The sequence below is a fragment of the Zonotrichia leucophrys genome, chromosome 1A, assembly GCF_028769735.1.
Source record: "Zonotrichia leucophrys gambelii isolate GWCS_2022_RI chromosome 1A, RI_Zleu_2.0, whole genome shotgun sequence".
NCBI classification, from domain to species: domain Eukaryota; kingdom Metazoa; phylum Chordata; class Aves; order Passeriformes; family Passerellidae; genus Zonotrichia; species Zonotrichia leucophrys.
This window is the reverse complement of record NC_088170.1, coordinates 46,967,585-46,980,649: the sequence shown is the minus strand read 5'-3', so window position 1 is coordinate 46,980,649 and position 13,065 is coordinate 46,967,585.

Sequence of the window (13,065 nt, the reverse complement as noted above, 5' to 3'; positions counted from 1 at the left end):
GAAAAACACCTCAGGTATTAAGCTACTGACTTAGTACAGCATTTTTTCTCTACAAATGTTTAATTAGCCTTTATTATCACAAAATTTCTTAGTGGCTCATTGACTATCACACAGCAGAAATAGCAGACCTGTAAACAGCTTTGTGTACAGCTCTGCATCCAGACCACCCTCCATCTGGGTGTGACACAAACTGAGGGAGTGAAAGCACATGGATTTACTGGAGGCCTCCTGCAGAGCAGATTTGGGCAAATTCAGATGGGATGCATCTCTGAAGATGGGATCAACACATCTGCTTAACAAGCACAAGGGCTAAAATTGCTCCATGCAGAAAACAATAAGGCATTGGGAAAAAGCAGTAAAAATAAGAAGAAAAAGAGAACTTCAAGAAGACCCCTTAGTCCAGAAATTTGTTTGGATGCTAACAGCTCCAATTTTGCAAGTACGAAAAACATGGGATGTGCATCATACAAACCTCTTCGTTTGCTCTATCCTTGTTTCTTGATATTTCTCTATTGGAAAGCTTCAATTTATATTTAGGTGCACTTCTGTTTTCTTACATTACTTCAATGTAAGGAAACACAAGTGCATCTAATTTCCTATTAAAAACTCTCATTTTTTAATTGATAAACCTAAGAGTTCTAAATATGAAAAAAAAGTTTAAAAAAAGGTCAAACATAGGCTTTTTGAAAAAAAAAATCCAACACCTATTGTTATTAATTATAATTATTGTTATTAATGAACAGTAATATAATTTTTGGGTTTTAATTCACAAATTCACTTGCTTGAACACATATACTGCAAATTCTTTATGATAGTATTCCCGTGTCAGTCAAGAATAAAATGCGTGGACATAATTTTCTTTATGGATTTAGCATTCTGGGGTTGGAAATGAAGGGAATCCCTATCATTCTTCCTTGTGAATTCCCATATGGGTGTAGAGATTTTCCTGCTTTCCTTAATTTATGCAAAGTGCTGTTAAACAAATTGCTACATACGAAGACGAGATAGCGTAATGCACTAATATATTTTTGTTGTGACTCTGAACATTACAGAAAGTAATGGTAAAGTAATGGTATAGCTAATATGTTATAATTTTTTAAAATTAAATATAATTGGTAATTACAAATTGATATTCCCAATCCAATCTCTCTCATGATGATATTCCCTTATGCTTGATACCAAAATGCTGTAAGGAATAATCTTCTTGGCACTACCAATATTCTTATCTGCTGTGAGTTACATAAGAATGTTTGGATGCTGAGTAATATACATCTTGAGGAACATGTAATAAAATGTGAGTTTAAAGCACGAAAAATTAGCAGCTGAGAACAGCAAGTTAAAAATATGCCGCCCGTTTTGTGTCATACACATCTAAAAGATCAACCCTAAAAATGCTGCCTTTTTTCCTTTAAAAACTTGAATTTATAATGTTTAAGCAAGGATTCAAATCTAACTCCAAATGTCCCTGTCAGAGCACAACAGAGTTTCTGAAGCAGAAATACAGTCGAGCTCTCAGCCTGCTGAAGATTTAATGTTTGTGGCACTCGTGCTGTCCAGCTCTCTGCTTTCCCAGACTGGAATGGCTGGAACAGAACTTTGCTGTTAGCAGGTACAGAAATACAAGGAGTGTGACTTTTCTTGGACATCCAACATTAACACCCAGCGGTTTGGTGCAGCAGATCTCTGTTGCCTTCCCTCTTCCTGTAGACACAGGGAAAAGCCTGCTTTTTCCCATTTCACCCTGAAAGAGAGTACTGTGGGCAAGAAGTGAAATTATTTCAAATTAATTATTTTCCTCCTCCTCATGTTACAGATCTGAGGTTTTTAAAGTTCCCTTCTTCTAATTTTCATAAATTAAAGGACTGTGTGTGAGATTAAAATCTCTGTGGCACTTTATTTTTTTTTTGCTTTTCCTAGAGAAAACCTAATCAATTTCTATCTTAGAAATTTGGAATCCTCTCACAGAAGAGGGGCAAAGGGTAAAAATGGTCTTTGTAGCAGAAGTAATACTTTTAGGACAGTGGAACTAGAATGGATGGATTCATTTTTTCGTATTAATTTGAACTCTTAAATATGAGACTTACAAAAATACATACAGAACTTAAATACATACAGAACTTCTGATATCAAAAGACACTGCTTTTTTACCATGTTCATATGGGTGCTCAGATCTCATTTTTGGAGCTTATATGTCAAACTTTCTTGCAGCTAGCAGTTTACCAGGTTTGTTTTGATCTCAGTGTCATAATTACCTGTGGAGAACCTGATCTGGTAAAACAGATGGTGATATATTTAGAATGTGTCATCTTGTAGGACTCAATTAAAATTAAAAAAATAATGTCATGTGGAAAGATATTGGGTTTTTTTTCCTCCCTTTTAGCTCATTTCAAGAAGTCATATGTATAAGTATGGTTTGAATGATGGTTTGGTGACTCAGTAACTCTGAATAAGCAGGTGTACAGATCAAAATGCAGGCACTGTGAAGATGAGCATGTATTTTGTTGGTCACACCTAAAGGAAACTAATTTAGACTTGTGAGGCTTTTTTTTGCCCAGCTGTATGTAAGCATTGATGAAGTGACCTCATTTTCCTTTCTCTTCTGTCCTTGCCTGCTATCTTCTTTAGGGAGAATTTAAATGCTGTAAAATCCATCCCCAAACAAACTATGTCTCTCCCAGTACCTTCATCAGCTGCCTCTCTGCTTCCTTATGAAGAGCTCCTCTCCTCCCACCATGGACCTCACACCCTTCTGCCCCTTTTGTTCTGATCACTGTGCTCGTATTCATGTACCTCCCAAGAAAGGAAATCCTTGGCTTTCAATACTCACCGTGCAGTCCCTAGTTTCAGCATTAGAGGAACTTCCAGGGATTGGGGAGAAGGCATGAAGAGGCAGTTTGGGAAAAGACAGGAGACAGAGGGAGGGATGCTTGGCTCTTAGTGGGAGAAAGAAGGAGACCACTGACATCAGCCTGAAGGCCTTCACTGCTGCTGACTTAAACCAAAATACTAGAGAAAAGAAAGGTTTTCACAATGCTGGGGAAAACTGTGAATTAATTTGAGTAATGTTTATTAGTCAAAAAAATAGGTAAAAGCCAACAATATGCTGGAAAAGTATAGATACGATTATTCAATAGAAATTTGAGGAAATTATCCTAGCACAGTCCAAGAGACTAATGAGTCCATATTAAGAAAATGGCACAGTGCAGGTCACCCTATTATAAAACAGGATATTACAGAAATGGAGAAGGTGCAGCTAAGGGCAAGCAGAGTGCCACAGCAATACAATGATCTTAGTTATTCAGAAAGGTTAGAGAAACAAGATCCATAAGCTAGGAAAAAGAATTAAAATTAAGATAGACCCTCAGCAAAGTCCGCCAGAGTATTTTATGCAATACGTATAACAGCTTTGAAGACAATACCTACAAGAGGATATTTGAACTCCTATCACTACAAAGTAAGGGCATTGTAATTCAGATTTGTTGTTTTGGTCAGTGTATAGTATACTACATTGAGTAAGAGTAATGATAAAACGGATTTAAGTGACTTAAAATATAGACTAAATTATATAGATACTTCTTGAAGAATACTTGAATATTTTTATAACACCCCTTGAAAGTCTTTTTAAAACATAAGTGGCCTGATATATCCAGCTAAACTCGCAGTCAAATTTGGGTTTGGGATAGGCCAAACAGTAATACAGAAAATGTTGCATAAATACAGAGAGAGGAGTTAAGCAGACAGGCTTTATGATGATATTAGTGTAATTCAGCTCTCCATAAAATAATAAGCTGATGCTTTTTTTAGAAATAATAAGCAGAAAATGGATTACTGCAAAAACATTACCTATGAATATAGATTTAATGGAAAATATCCCATTTTTATCATTAAGTCAATAGTAAAAATACATCCTACCACATTCCTCCTTTACAAGGCATGAAAGGTAATTTTATTCACTAAAGGTACTCCTGGCTTCATGCACAAAAACAATTGAGACTTTTATGAATATAAAAACTTTGGTATTGATTAGTCCAGATTATTGTCTATACCATTTAGAACAGCAATTTTTACACATGGCAGGCTTTTAATCCACACTTTTTGAACATGTTCATAATTTGGAGCAATGGTAGTCTTCACTCTCGAGAATATGCATGAAGGACATAGATATGTAATCCTGGAAATACAGTGTCAGTCCAAAGGATAAGGAGTATTCAATGGGTAGTTTCAACATTGCCTTTTCAGCAAGCAAGTTACATTCTCTGTACATGCTAGATCCCTGATAATTAGTCTCATCTATCTGTAAAATTATCAAGCTACAGGGACTGAGTATGACCTCTGGTGTGGAGAGAATATATTTAATTTGGTATTAAATTGGTAAAATTTTACTAATATCATTACATAGAAAATTTTTATCTTAAAAATAATTTTTTAAAGAGTGAATGAGATATCATCATATTTAGAGAAAAAAAATACTAACTCATCTATTTAGATGTTTCTGCAATCACTGTCATTGAAAAAAAAGCAGATTAAGAAGAATTAGAATTTTATTGTGTGCTTGGGAATTAGGTACCACAAGGGTGTAGAAGTAGATTTGAAAAAGAGCAAACCCATGTATTTGGGGAGAAAAAAGTGATCACTTAAGAATCCATGGTGTGCATCTGAAAATCCCATTAGAGACTGTCAAGCTGCATTGGTCAGACAAAAAGAATATGAAATGGGGCCAATTAATACGATGCTGTTGAGTGCATGGCGATAGCTCCTAGTTCCTGATTTACAGAGGAGAATACAGTTGAGTGGAAATGATTTTGATGCATTTGCATGTGTGGCTGTAAGTCAAATTCTACATAAAGAGATCTAGCAACCACTGAGAGGTGACTATAGCCCAGGAGTCCCAGTCCAGAGCTGGGATGATATTGCTGGTTCTGCAACATTCCTTGTGATGACCTTGACCAGATCACGGTTCTTTGTAAATGTTTCATGCACTGAGTACTGTTATACCTTGTTTTATTAACATGCCTATATATGTTGATTGTAAGCCTTTAGAGTCTTCTGAAGAATGGCTTACTTACTGTGTTTGTACAGTCTGCAGCAGAATGAGCCTGTGATCTCCTCTGGGGAGAATTTAAATACCATAAAATCATGCAAGCAGTAGAAGGACCATGACACAGAAAGGGAAAAAATCAATGGGATTTGGGGATCAGGGAATTTTAAACTAAAGGACTTTCAAATATATAGTTTCCTCACACTGAAATAGCTCCTAATCTGATTCAAAATTTGATTTATTTGCTCAGCGTGTTTCCATGTCCTTGAAACAATTCATTTATGACAGTTACACGTTTTCATTGAATTTTCTCAAACACTGAATGGTAGGTCTCTAGTGTTACTAAAAATCCTGATATTCTTGCTTCTTAGTTGAGGAATAATTAGTATTCTACCTAAACAGAAACAGTATCATTTTCAGAGCTGTGGATTCTTCTGCCAAAAACATAGTTCAGAGGACTCTGCCCTTAAGCATCAGCATAAAGAAATCATGTGTTCGTCCTCTTGCAGGCCCTCTGGACCCTTCTTCACATCCTTTGCTCTCTTCATCATTTTTTATTATCCAGTGTGGCCAAACATTTGATCAGTCTTGAAATTACCACTCTGCAAGTCTTAAGGGGCTACTCAGCCAAAGATTATGGAGCCACAGGCACTGTCTCCACATGTACAGTAAGTCCATTGTGCAGTCCCTTCTGTTATTATATTGAAGAGGTGGGAAACCTCAACAAGGTAGCAGTCTTGTTTTCACAGCAAGGCACCCAGGCCAGACCAATGGCTGGTATATTTAAATGTTCTTCGGTGATTTCCAGTGCACAAGTTCTCCCAGGCACCCACCCTGCTGAGATGTGTGCCATTCCAGCTAAAGGGCTGTGCCTCTTGGGCAGGCCTCCTGATTCCCAGCACAGGACTCTCAATCCTGCATGGCCACTGCCGTGCAAAATTCCCATGGGGTGGCACCTCAGCCTGGCAGAGCTCGAGTGAAATTAAACCACATCACTTTCAAAGGGTAATTTTAGTTACAGATAAGGAGCCTTTTGCTAGGGCAACATACCCCATTTCTTTCTTTTCTCTTCTCTTTTGGAGGGTTAAGGGATGAGGAGGAGAATTGCACCCAGATTTTCATTTATCAGTGCATACAGTGTTTTCCTATGCACTATGATAAGCGTTCAGGGAGAGCAAGGCAAAGGAATGACAACCAGACAGCAAGCACTGTTTTCCCAAAAGACTTTCCCCCATATTTATAGCTTCTTCTGTTGACTCGTCACTACAATACTACAAAAGACCATTTTGATCCTGACTTATTAATAGAGAAGAAAAAGGGATTTAAATGCTATCTGGTTAAAAAATATTCTAGTATTTATCAGCCAGTAGCAACTTTTAAATCCTCTGCTGAGAAACATTTTAGTAGGCTGAATTTATCTCTGTTATTCACTAGAAGTAGCCTAGAAGAGCCTAGAAGCAGTTAGGATATGTGAAAGAATAATTTTTGCATTAGTAGGTCTCAGGTGATGATCAGACTGATAGTCTATAAGCACTTTGTAAAGAAAAATGAATCTCACAGCTATATGATCAGACATCATCATGCTCTTTCGGCTGGGCTAGTTAGCATCCTATTTTCAGTGCATAAATTCTACATGGTACCCTTTAAAATGCCCTCAAAAACATGTAACATTAATTCTTCCTTCTTCTTCCCATGTTTCTAGGCAAGTTTGTTGATTCTAAACAGTTTCTTCCAGTGGAAGTGAAACAAGATTAGGAAGAATGAAAACCAAAATGTGGCTGCAGTGGTTCACCATTTTATATCTCACTAATGAGCAGGGGTATAATCTGGGTTCTGTCATCAGCATGAAGTTTTATGTTTTTCATGCTCATTTCATAGCTACATGTTTTGGTGCTTAGACTTTAGGGTTTTGCTAACTCATTAAACTTATTGTAAACATGTGAGAGCCCCTTTACACTTCCAATATGTGACCCTTGTTTCTCAGGTAAGTCAGCTGAGCAATAAAAAAACAAAACACATAATCCTGTAGTCCTAAACCCCAAAGAGATGCAACACAGTGCTTTCAGATGTACAGCTCTAATCTCATAAACAAGGCTCTGTTCTGCACTCTAAAGCAGAACAACAGCATGACTGTGAGAACAGGTGTCCAGACTCAGACTGAGAACACCTGTGTTGGCACAGCGTGTGTTTTAAGCCTCATTGTACAGCAGGTTGGTCCTTCCAAAATATCTGTCTGTAGGGTGTAATTTTCCACTTCCTGCACATTTAATGAAGAAACACAGCTTACTTTACAAATAGTGTTCCTAAGCAAAGATAATGGAAGATACTAATTTTAAGGCACTGATAAGTTAAAAATGTTGCCATCATGCCACAGCTATTGAAAATGCAGTGAAAAAGTAAAACCCCAATAAAATAATCATAAAATAAATAAAAGAAAAAGCTGTATAACCCAAAGAAAATAAACTAAAACTAAAAAAAAAACCCAAACAAACTGCTACCTTATCCCCACTTCATAATTTTATCTCCTGGTATAGACTTCTCCCAGATATGTGGATTTGTTTTAAACATCTGCAATTGCATGATACTGATTTATTCCAACTGATAGATCTAGATTAACTCTCTAATCACTAGGTATTTCCTGTGTAGAGATATACTGTCCCAATTACATTGGATGTAGGGCCTGTAGAAAATAGCATTTGGAGGTCAAAAATGGCAGCCCTTGCCCACTCACTCCATTGGGCTTAATTTTGTTTTTCCTGCTATTCTCTACCACAAAGCAGTGGATTAAAACAATCAAAAAATAAATATTCTTAAAATTGTATTATTTAAGCAGTAAATATTTTAGTGATAGAATTTCAGTTTGAATGAAATGGAAAAGGGATTACACTCTTACTGCACAAAGGAAAAGATGTTATATATAGAATGTGCATCTTAATGACTAGAAGGTGTTGATTAGCATCATGCTTTTATTTCACACAAAGATGTGTGAACCTTTCATAACAAAACTTGTAAGAAAGCAGAACTTGCCTCATTTATGCAATTTTTATAAAAGTGAAACAGTCAGCAGTTTCCTTAAAACAAACCAACAGAACCTCTCATAGCCCTGCTGGACAGGGCAGATGAGTTTGGGATCACAGCCCTCTCCTCTCCCCTCACCCCAGCCCTGCCTCCAGCCTGCCTGCTGATCAGTACAGTACATATTTTGCTACCTGCTAAAATAAGCACCTTTGGAATAAGCAGATTGCTTAGGTCCGCCCCAGCCCACTGGGTACAGCTTGGCAAACAGTGCTGGTTCTCAGCAGCCAGGAAAAGCCTGAGCCGATGAATTGCTCTGGAGCAGCCAGGCAGGAGAAGCATCAAAATAATTCAAGGAAATGAATAAATGGGCTGCTGAGCAAAAAGGAATGCCACTCACATTCAGAAAGTATTTGATAAAGGTGGACTTTTCAAACAGCTCTCTTTGTTTTGCATATAAGTAAAATTGCCATCTCAGCTCGCCTTCATCCTCACTTTGTGCCTGCCCAAGCCGAGTTTGTTTCTGTAATCACAGGGAAAGGCTTTTCAGAGGCAAATCTGAGTCAGCTGGAGAAGCTGAGGAAAGGAATTCCTCTCCTTAAGCTTAAGTGGGCAACTGTGCTGGTAATGGGCATTTCATATGAAATGTGTGGTTCTGCATGCTTGTTTATGCTGTGTTGAAGATCCTGTTATTGCTGTTGTTGGTGGATAATTTCATTTGACAATGTGCTGCAGATTCATCTTTATGTATGAATTTACAAGTACAGAGTGAGAAGCATAAAAAAATAATACAGAACTGCTCATGCAGAGTCACAGCACACAAATTAGAACATTCAGTAGTTCAAAAATGCCAGGATAGACAACTTTAATCTTTCATAGCACCTCTGTATTTGTAAAGCTTTAGCTTTTGTTAATGATGATGAACATGAGGAAATCAAACTCAACGAATAAATGTAGTTTCAAAAACTTGGTTGCATGTGAAAGCAGAATATATTGCCCACATTTAACCAGTATTCCTGTAAATGTGTAATGTATTATCAACATCTGCATTTTCTTTTAAATTCTACTGTAAGGTCAGGGGGTAAATGAAAGTCTCTCTGTGGTACCCATCTATTTCTGGGCTAAGTTAGTGTTTGTATGACAGGTGATGGGCCAGGGTGAAATGCTGCCACCTCCCAAAGCCTTAGTAGCACCCAACAAGTTTTAAGATATATTGGTTAGTTTGTTTTAGTAAGTTGCTTTATGCTCTGTCTAGCTTTAGGAATGCAACTTACACTTACCAGACACCTGAAGAAAAAAGGCATAATGAAAACATAAAAAGTTTTTTTTCAGATTCCAGTATTTCTTTCCTGAAACATTTTCATTAATATGATAATATCATCTGAAGAAGGAGCAGAGCAAAATCCCACAATGTGATTAGAATTTTTTTTCTCTTTTCTCTTTAGATTCTCAGGTAAATGAAATTTCTTCTCGTTCATTGTCCTAATTAATTGGTCCTACTGACTTTACTAATCTTCAAATGTCACTTCTGATTTTTCCATCCTGTGGTCACTGCTTGCTCTCAGCAATGTGAGAAACTGGACTTTATGGCTTTATTCTACTATTTTAAATTATTCAATCTGCTGTCTCTTCCCATCTGATTAATTTGACAAGTATCCCACCTCCTGAAAGGGGGACGAGAGAGATGCTGGTTCACATCCATTTGGGATCAATGCTGCAACTAGGCATGCAATTTTACAATAATTACAAGAAACCAACACATGTTGGGATGTGTTTGTTATACATTCCAGTAATCAGTAAGATGCTATTAAAATATTTATTTCCTTACAGTACATGAAAGTTGAAGTAAATTCTGAAAGGATTACTCTACATTTTAACTAAGAGGTATCCACTTATCAACAAATAAAATTGCATTACCTGGCTGTCAAACATAAGAATTATCTAAAAGTGGAATTTGGAGTGGCTTCTTAAGCTACATAAAGTCAGAAAACCAGAACAAGTTGCCAGAATAAGTCTTGAAGAATAAGTCTTTAAGAATAAGTCTCCTCTCCTCTTCAGGAGTTGCTTTTTACTTCATGTATAAAATATACTGGCTTTTTTCCCATCTAAGAAATTATTTAAATAAACAAGATGGCAGAAATAAAATGAAAGGAGTTTTCCACAAGAAGTAAACCTGCAGAGGAAGGATGCCCAAGCTAAATGGAAAGTGTAACAGGTAGCTGGAGAACCTCTACCATGGCTCCATTACTCACTCCAGCTTGTCCAGAGGGAAGTCCTGCAATTAGAGGCCATAAATTAATACCCACAGATGGACTCCAGCATCTACTGAATTTTATTAATTACCATTTTGTTCTACTGGATATGAAGTTTACCCAGAGGTTATGAATTGTGGACTCAGCTATAATGGGGACATGGCAATAAAATACTTGAGTTATTCCTGACATCAAAAAATAAAAGTGGGACAAAAAGGTATTTATGACACAAATATTTAATTTCAGTGCCTGGCCTATAACCTTAAATAACAAAAAAATAACAATCCTGAAACAAAGTCCATAGATCTGGCTGTTTCATGAAGTACGGGTTCCCCCACTACACTGCACTGGATCTAACTATTCATTGTACAGAAATATGAAAAAGGAAGCAACAATGAAAAAAGAAATAGGAAAAAGGAAGCAACAGAAAGACCTTGAAAATCTTAATCCATTTTTCCTTTCAGAGGAAGAGATTTCTTTAAAGACAGGAAAGATGCTACTGAAATTCAAAATGAACTGTAAAGGTAGGCAGTGTTGCTCGATCTTATTTTGACTCAGACAAAATAAGTTACTGTGAAGCTACTTATATATTTATATACACACATATATATATAGATAGATAGATAGATACAGCTATTAATGCTCACTGTATTAAAAAAAGATATCATCTTAGTTTGATAGAGACTAGGGAAAATAAGGTAACATGACAATGTTTTTGTGGAAAATATGAGTTGATTTCTGTTAAAAATAGAAGACATATAAAACATTATAGCACAGCTTTGATTTTTTGTCAGACATTTGCTGTAGGATTGTGAAAAACACACGGATGTTACAGACTTTGGTCAATAGTGCCCATCCTCAGTTGCCTGTAGTTGGAGTTATAGACCTCAGATAGTTTGGAAGCCATAAGAACCTGCTGAAAAACTGGTCATGATACAACTCCTAATACAAAAAATAAAATAAAAACTTACCTTTAGCTTTTATTTGTGCTTAAGCTTTGATATGACACAGGTGGAGAGAATCTAATGAGAATATTAGACTTTGATACAGCAACTTAAAAATGTTCTTAACCTTTAGTAGCATTTTGTCCTTATTTTCTCACAGAAATATTATTACCATTTGATTTCCTCATTCTGATCTAAGGTACTTTCTATCATTTAGCCCCAGACTATGTCTATGCCATGAGAGTAAAATTCCCTTTGATATTATTAGTTGACATATTAGTTTATTTGCCTACATACTCAAGGTTTTTTGCCTTCAGGCATCCTCAAAAATTTTACCTAAATAAAGAGTATTCACTGAAATAATTTATAGCCACTGTGTGCTTTTGATCTGTATGAATACTTTCCACAGATTTTACTGATGTTTCAGGCATAGAGCGTTAAATTGGACTGTAACAATAAAAGCATCCCCATTCATTACTGCCTGACTACACAATGGACAAAAAAAATCTTATTATAATTCTTAAAAGTTTAAACATTTTTTCAGAGCAGCAGCTTCTTCTCTCCTCAACTTTCCTGCTCAATATGAATTTCTTACTCTGATTTTTTACTTCTGATTCATTCAGACTTCAATAGCTTCAAATAGAAATGGCAACACTTGCAATATAATAATTTAATTTACATTATTATTAGGAATTATTAGGATTGTCTGGCTTGTTGTTTCCTGGGCCAGTCTTTACTCTGGTTAGAAGAAATACTACAAAGGCTTTTGGCAGCATCTGTCTAACATATACAGCCCTTTCTGTATTAACTTTTGTTTGTATTCTTCAATTTCAATGCATGAGCTTTTGCTTCTCTAGATTCTCAGAGATTTAAAATTTACACACTTTATTTAACATTTACAATTTTATACTCCATGTCTCAGATATGCAACTAAAGTTGAAATGCATCTTTTAAGAAATAATTGTAAATTACTTTTGATAGTCTGCTAGAGGACACCTAGATAACATTCTTCATACACATGGTTCTATAGAGGGCAAAAGACTGAAACAGCTTGACATTCATCTAAGATCACCACAATCTTGTTATTTATGCACACCAATTATAAGTAAAATTAAAGTTTGAAGGAGGGTGGCTGTTGATTTTAGGGTATTTCTTTAACTGTGAAGGGATTTAGGAGCTCAAATAAGTCCCTGGAGTATCATTCATTCTTCTAATGGGATGTGTGACCAATTTTCCATTGATTCCCCCTGACTCCTCTGACCCATAAACATTATAAATCTGTAATAAATCTCAGACCCAGGCTCTTCTGCTCAGTTTGCCACTAAGGCAGGCCCAGAATGCAGTAAAATTACCATCTTCCATTATATACATTTTTAGGAGGATATGAAACAACTGTCAAAGAAAATTTAACTCCCCTCCAGTGAGAGAAAACAGCTTTTTCCTCAGGACTATGGCAAGGCTGGAGATGCAACTGAAGAGTGGCAAGATCTGAGAAAGAGGTCTGAAATGCTGCATCCTCCATCTGCATGTTACACAGTGATTCTCACCAGATTGTCCAGACACAGAGCAGCCCAAATTTCACTTCCTTCCCACGTTTGTTAGTGGCTGTTTGCAAATGCAGGTTTGCATGTAACATTCAGTCTCTGAAATACACACACACACACACACACACACACACACACACACACATACACACATATATATGTATATATACACTTTATAAATAAGAAAAAAAAGAAGCAAAAGAGATATATTTTAAATGAGTGCATGAACCTACAACTGGATACATCCATTAGGATCAAAAATCTTCCATATG